General features: G+C 50.2%; 1 pseudogene; it reads left to right on the top strand.

Annotated features, from left to right (window-relative positions):
- Window positions 1-2,155: 2,155 nt before the first annotated feature.
- Window positions 2,156-2,595, top strand: LOC123456611 (annotated as a pseudogene).
- The last annotated feature ends 4,823 nt before the right edge of the window (window positions 2,596-7,418 follow it).

Raw genomic sequence — 7,418 nt, forward strand, 5'->3', positions numbered from 1 at the left:
AAGGGACACCTGGAATTCAGAAAGGAGAGATGCTATGGAGCAGAAATCTAAGATGGCCTTATGATGTGCCCCCGGGTAGCCCCCACCTTCACATGACCCCTCTCTGCATGTGAGCTGAACCTGTGGCTTGCTTCTGACTAACAAACTGTGGCAAAGAGAAGGAGGTCCTTCAGACATACATAATTCTCCAAACAGTTGACTTGATTAAAAGGGAGATTATGGGGCTGAAGAGATGGCTCAATGGTTAAAGGCATTCGCTTGTAAAGCCTGGATGCACTAAGTGGCGAATGCAGCTGGAGTTCGTTTGAAGCAGCACGAGACCCTGTTCTCTCTCCTTCTCTATAAATAATAAATATTTAAAAGGGAGATTCTCGGAGCCATAGAGCAAAAGCCTCTCCATTTTGCCTGGGCCTGCTCATAAACTGACTCATTACTCAGAAAGCTGGTCCATCCAGCTTTCTGTTAGGTACTTCTGGAACCGGTCAGCAGACTGCTTACAGAATCTTATCTTTTGCCAAAGGCCAGTTTATGGTCAGGATGTGAAACCTGGTGCAGTCAGGAAGTTAAGCCAGTGAGGCAAGATTAGATGAACACCTAATTACATCCCCTCTAGGTTTCCTGACAACTCCTTGCCCTGACCATGTCCCCTTCCCCCTACAACCCTATATAAACCTACATGTAAGAATAAACTCTCGAGGCCGTGAAAAAATAAATAAAATAAATAAGATTCTCCTAGGTGTGTTACCAATCAGCAGACTGGGGTCCTTTTGCCCCAGCTCCAGCCAGAGAGGCATCCTGGGGAGGCAGCAGCTGCTCTCTCCTGGAGCTTGGCCTCAGAGAGCTGCCAGCAGTCTTGGGTAGCGCCCTCTAGTGTCACAGCTCTGCAAGTGAGGGATGGTCAGGGGAGCAGCAGCTGGACTGCCCGAAACACACACTACTGTTAACAGCTTGAGTCCAGGGTCCCCAAGACCCTGGCCCTTAAGACCCTGAAGCTCTTAGAAACCCTTTTTGCTCTTTCTCTCCAGTAAATAAATAACTAAAAGTAAATTCTTATTTAAAAGGGGCTGGAGAATAGCTGGGCGTGGTGACACACGGCTTTTATCCCAGCACTTGGGAGGCAGAGGTAGAAGGATCTACAGAGTAAATTCCAGGTCTAGCCTGGGCTAGAGTGAGACCCTACCTCGAAAAACAAAAATAAAATAAAATAAAATAAAAAGGGCTGGAGATGGCTTAGCGGTTAGAGTGCTTGCCTGGGAAGCCTAAGGAGCCAGATTCAATTCCCAGAACCCACGTAAGCCAGATGCACAAAGTGACATGTGTGTCCTTAATTCCTTTGCAATGGCTGGAGACCCTGGAATGCTCTTCTCTCCCTCTCTCTCCAATAAATAAAGAAAAATAAAGAATTCTTATTGGAAACTCTCTTTGCAATGGATATGCTTCCTGGCTCTGTGTGTGCAGTGTGTACATGTGTACATGTGAATGGAAGGAGGGAAGGCAGGCAGGGGGGAGGGGTTAGTAGATGTGGCTCGGGAAGCACCTGCAGGAGTCTGGCCGCAATCAGCCGGAACCGCCATTCACCTTCTCAAGACACCCAAGGAGTGTTGAAAATGGCCAGTGGCCGGGTGTGGTGGCGCACGCCTTTAATCCCAGCACTCAGGAGGCAGAGGTAGGAGAATTGCCATGAGTTCGAGGCCACCCTGAGACTACATAGAGAATTTCAAGACAGCCTGAGCTAGAGTAAGACCTTACTTCAAAAAATCAACACCCCCCCCAAAAAAAAGCAAAAACAAAAAACAAACGGCCAGTGCTGTGAGGAGGGCAGTCCGCCTGCTGCTCCTCTGACCATCCCTCACTTGGGGCAGCAACAGCACCAGGGAAGGGTCCAATGGCTGCCAATTAGGGAGTCCGACTGCCCCCTCCCCATTATTTATATGAAAATAAGATCCTAAGGTTTGCTTACAATAAGAATCTACGTTTAACAGGTGACTTTAGCAGTGTGGTAACCATGCTAGGCTCCTTCCCAGCACCCAGGGAGAGGTGGGCCACCTGACCCATCTCATGTGGGCCTGATCTAATAAGATGAGCTCTTTAAAGAAAATATTTTAGCTTTTCCTGTGAGGCACAAGCGGCGTGTTATCGATGAGTTTGGATTCCGGGTCTCCTGTTTTCATTGTGTGGGTACCTCTATACCACAAAGATGGTCAACGTACCTAAAACTCATCAGACTTTCTGTAAGAAGTGTGGCAAGCATCAGCCCCACAAAGTGACCCAGTACAAGAAGGGCAAGGATTCCCTATATGCTCAAGGAAAGCGGCGCTATGATCGGAAGCAGAGTGGCTATGGTGGGCAGACAAAACCAATTTTCTGAAAGAAGGCCAAAACCACCAAGAAGATTGTGCTAAGGCTTGAATGTGTTGAGCCCAACTGCAGATCCAAAAGGATGCTGGCCATTAAGAGATGCAAGCATTTTGAACTGGGAGGAGACAAGAAGAGAAAGGGCCAAGTGATCCAGTTCTAAAATGTTGTATTTCTTTTTGAGCAGAAATATTGAAGCATTAGAAAAATTGCCCATTGGAAAATAAATTTTTAGTTATACCTGAAAAATTTTAGATTTTTTTTTTAATTGTGCACCAGGGCCTCTAGCCACCGCAAATGAACTCCAGACACATGCTTTATGTGGGTACTGGGGAGTCAAACCTGGGTCCTTAAGCTCCACGGGCAAGCACCTTAACCCTGAGATGAGCCATTTAGAAGATCTGGGTCTTCCTTGAGATAGGAAACTCAGAGTTGGGACCCTCTATTTTTTAAGTTTATTTATTGATAACCTCCACACATCTACACAATAAACCATGGTCATAATCCCTCCCCGCCGTCTCTCCCCCCCCCCACTGAATCCCTTCTTTCCAACTCATCTCTCTTCTACTTTGATGTCGTCATTTCCCCTTCTATTATGCAGGTCCTGTGTAGGTAGCATGAGCCACTGGGAGGTCGTGAAAACCGCGGCCACTTTGTGTCTGGAAGACAGCCTTGTAAGCACTCCTCCCTTTCCTTTGGCTCTTGCATTGTTTCTACCACCTCTTCCCACAAGGGTCCCTGAACCCTGGAGGGTGTGATAGAGATGTCTCAACTTAGTGCTGAGCACTCCACTGTCCCGTCTTCTTGGCACTACGCTGAATTTTGGGCCTCCCCAGTGAAGAACATCCTCTACTCACCTTGAACTCCCTCTCCCACCAGAAGGAAGCCAAGTGAACTTGAAAGAAGGTGCTGAGCTTTCATGTGCCATTGCGGTCTGGGGGACCCTTTAATGGTGTCTTGTGAGACTTTGAACAGAACACGCCCAGGCTGCTGACGCCCAGAAGTGTGATGGAAGACGTACTGTCATAAGCTAAGCTTGAGGCAACTTGTGTCGCATAGTGATAGAAAAGAAATAGAAGGGCTAGAGAGACGGCCCAGTGGGTAAGTGTATGTCCTGTGTAGGCACAAGGGCCTGAAGGGGCTGAAACTGCCTGGGTTTGAATCTCCACATCCCGTGTAAACAGCTGGGCATGTTCAGACACACACGGCAACCCCAGCATCCCGATAGGGGAGCAGAGTCCAGGGAATCTTGTGGGCTGGCAAAAACCAGCAAGCTCCATGATCAGTAAGAGGCTCCAGTTCAAACAAGAACAGGCGGTAGCCGGGCATGGTGCCACACGCTTTTAATGCCATCACTTGGGAGACAGAGGTAGGAGGACTGCTGTGAGCTTGAGACCAGCCTGAGCCTACATAATTACTTCCAGGTTAGCCTAGGCTAGAGTGAAACTGTGCCTCACAAAAACAAAAGCAAACAAACAAACCAGGTGGTAGAGTGATGGCGTGGAACACCTTGTGCTGAGATCCATCTACTGCCCATGGGGCAACACAAGGAAGCATAGGTGTACACACACGCACACAAGCAAAATAAAATGAAAACAGGTTGGAGAGATGGTATAGTGGGTTAAAGTGGTTGTCTGCAAAGCCAAAGGACCCAGGTTCAATTCCCCAGTCCCCACTTGGAGTTGGTTTGCAGTGGTTGGAGGCCCTAATACACCCATTCTCTCTCTCTCATATATATATGGCAAATGCAGGAGGCTGTGGAGCTGCTCCTATGGCTTTTAGCACTTGCTGTGCAGCCTGACAACTGGAGTTCAGATCCCCTAAACCCATTCACTCACACCACACATGTAAAAAAAAAAAAAAAAAAAAAAAAAGAGAGAGAGAGAAAACTTTGAAAAGTGAAATTGAAGTTGGGTGTGGTGGCACATGGCTTTAATCTTAGCACTCCAGAGGCAGAGGCAGGAGAATCTCTGAGAGTTCAAGGCCAGCTGGGGCTACAGAGTGAGTTCCATGTCAGCCTGGGCTACAGTGAGACCCTACCTCAAAAACAAAAAAAATACTATTCAAATCAGGACCATCATTTAGAGGGCAGTATAGGCTAAAAGCTGGGTGTGGTGACTCCTGCCTATAATCCCAGCACTCTGGAGACTGAGGCAGGAGGATTGCTTCAAATTTGAGGCCAGCCAGGCCTACATAGTGAGTTCCAGGTCAGCCAGGGCTAGTGTGAACTTCAAAGGAAAACGTGAGCCTGGAGTGGTGGCATGCTTCGGTAATCCAGCAGGGTTACTGTCTGAAGATGCCTGGGTAAGCATGTGCAATGCACCCTGGGAAATTAATTTTCCAGCAAAAGGGCTGACTGGATAAATGGTAAGGTATCCAGGAGGGTGGAGTATCAGGGCGAAGTGCTAAAATTCATGTCGTTGGTACACACCTGTGACCCCAAGATGCAAGAAGATTGTGAATTTGAGGCCAGTAGGGGCTGTAGAATGAGATCTTCAGACTGTAGCCAGGCCATGGCTTTTGGGCTGCACAGACTCCAGCTCAGCTCTGGTCTCCCCTGCTTACTCAGAGCTCAGGACAAGATGTCCCCAAACCATCAGGCCTCAACGGGGGGTGACTCCAGCTTCCCAAACTGGAAGTGGGTAACAATTCTTGCTGGCCTCCTGAGGTGGCAGTCCTGGGACCCCAGGCCACTGCTCAGTTCTCCCTATCCCAGACGCTATGCATCAAAGGCCCGGACTTCCCAGTTTCTGACTCTAGAATCAAGAGGGAGGCACCTCCAAGAGCTGCCCCTGTCCAAGGGGAATCCGGGAGAATGGGTGCTGCAAACAAGAGAGGGCATCAGGAAACAGGGCTTGTGGGGAGGTACCAGGGCTAGAGACCACTGCAAGGCTTTTGCCCCGTCATGCTTCTGGCTGACTCTAGAGATGGCAGCAGTCCCTCAGCCTCCCTGTGCCATGTACCTGCGCTGCCCCCATCCTGGCGGTCTTGAGCCTAGAATTGGGACCGGGGTCATCTCAGCTCTTCCCATGAGAGAGACCATACCAGAACTGGCTATCAGGCCCACCTCTTGGCTCTTACTAGATACCCAGTGTCACCCTCCCAGAGCCGTGACTCCTGCCTTCAGCCAAAGCTGTCCATCCCTCAGGCCCTCCAGCTCTGGGGCACTGCTGACCAAGCGACTTGGGGACCATGTGTCAGTTCACATCCCTCTTCCAGTCTGTCCCCCCGCCACACACACACAAACGCCTGCATTCCCCAACTCCCCAGCCCACATCCCAGGGCCTAGATCTTCACACCTGGATTACTGTGTACTTCTGGGTCAAGGCCAGTCTGATGACGCCCTCACTACCACCACCCAGTCTCGGCTGCCACTAACCTCCCAGCAGTGGGCAGAGGGACCTCTCAGCCCCCATCCGCTGGGCACGGTTGGGTTGCCACTCTCTCACCCTGCTGTCCTCCCTACTGTAGTGCCTGGAGATGGGCTGAAGATGGACCCCACATGAGAAGTGGTATGCAGGGCCCCCCGAGGGGCACTGGCACCACCCAGGTCCCAGTTCACAATGTCACCATGGGCCGTACAGGAATGAACCCAGCAGGTTCGGAGTTCAACATTTTGCCCTTATAGCTCCACTGTCCTCAGGATGGAAAACAGAACCCCAAGATGCTGGGCAAGACACCTCTCCTCTTAGAGCCGTCCCTCCCTCACCTAAGAAGCAGAAATGCCTCGCTGTTTGGACTGTTTTAAGGATTAAGTGGTACCGTCTAGCCCAACGCTTAGCACACAGCTGCCACTCAAACATGGCTCTGCCCTTGGGGATTTTTTTTTTTTAAATGGGCCATTGACACTTTAAAAAACAAAGGCTTTATCTCACCACCAGGGGGCGGTGCTGTCTATTCCCAGGGAGGAGTCTGGCTCCCAGGTCCCCAGCGTGGCCTGCAACTTGGGGATCTTCAGTGTCCCCTGTTATTGAAAACACTACCCCATGAGGTGAAGCGCCTCAGGGGAGGAGGGGGTGAAGAGCTGAACAAAGCAGAAATCTAGCATTCCTGTGGACCAACCTGCACACTCTTTTATCCAGTCCCTTGTGGGAGGTGGCCTTGGAATGGCCTGCCTGCTGGCTGTGTGGGTTTGCCAAGAATGTGTCCTGCAGACAATCCACCCACTAGAATGCTCAGTGAACCACGGCCATGGTGATACAATCCAGCAATCCCAGCAATCGGGAGGTTCAAGGACGAGGACCAAGAGTCCAAGATCATCATAGCAAGTTTGAGGTCCTAATAGGCACCAGAATCAGGTCACATGGAAGCTACGCAGGCCACATGCTGATGTTTAATGACTAAAGCTACCCAGGTGTCAAGGCGAGTCTGGGGGACACCACCTGCCTGCCCGCGGTTCCCCACAGGGATGGCCTTCTGCAGTCTTCAAACCCTGCAGGGACTTCGGAAGCCCAAAGGTTCCCTTGAGTGGTTGGTCATTTTTATTTTATGTGTCCATGTATGTGCGTGTTCATGTGTGAGGGAAGGCACGCATGTGTGGAGGCCGGGGACAGCTCTCAGGTTGGTCATTAAGGCTGGGTTTCTCATTCATTTGCTATTCTTTGCAGGGCCTGTCACGAGCTCTCCTATCTCTGCTTCCCATCTCACCAATGACATCAGCACGCTGGGATTACAGAAGCCCACTACGGCATTTGGCTTTTTTTCTTTCTTTTTCTTTTTTGTTCTTTGTTTTGTTTTGTTTTGGGAGGTAGGGTCTCACTCTGGCCCAGGCTGATCTGGAATTCACTGAGTAGTCTCAGGTGGCCTGGAATTTAAGGGATCCTCCTACCTCTGTGTGCTGGGATTAAAGGGGTGTGCCACCACGCCCAGCTCACTTTTTACATGGGTTCTGGGATCAAACTTGGACACTCCAGAGCTCGATCTGCTAGAGCTTTATCTAGAGTCATCTCCAGAGACCCACAGCGGCTGCTCATTCAAAGCTCAATTGTTCTCGACTGACAGCCCTTTGGAGGGACTGACGCATTGGATAATTAGGCTGGTCTTACTAGGGACAGTCCACTCTC

This window comes from Jaculus jaculus, chromosome 1 (genome assembly GCF_020740685.1).
Source record: "Jaculus jaculus isolate mJacJac1 chromosome 1, mJacJac1.mat.Y.cur, whole genome shotgun sequence".
Taxonomy (NCBI): domain Eukaryota; kingdom Metazoa; phylum Chordata; class Mammalia; order Rodentia; family Dipodidae; genus Jaculus; species Jaculus jaculus.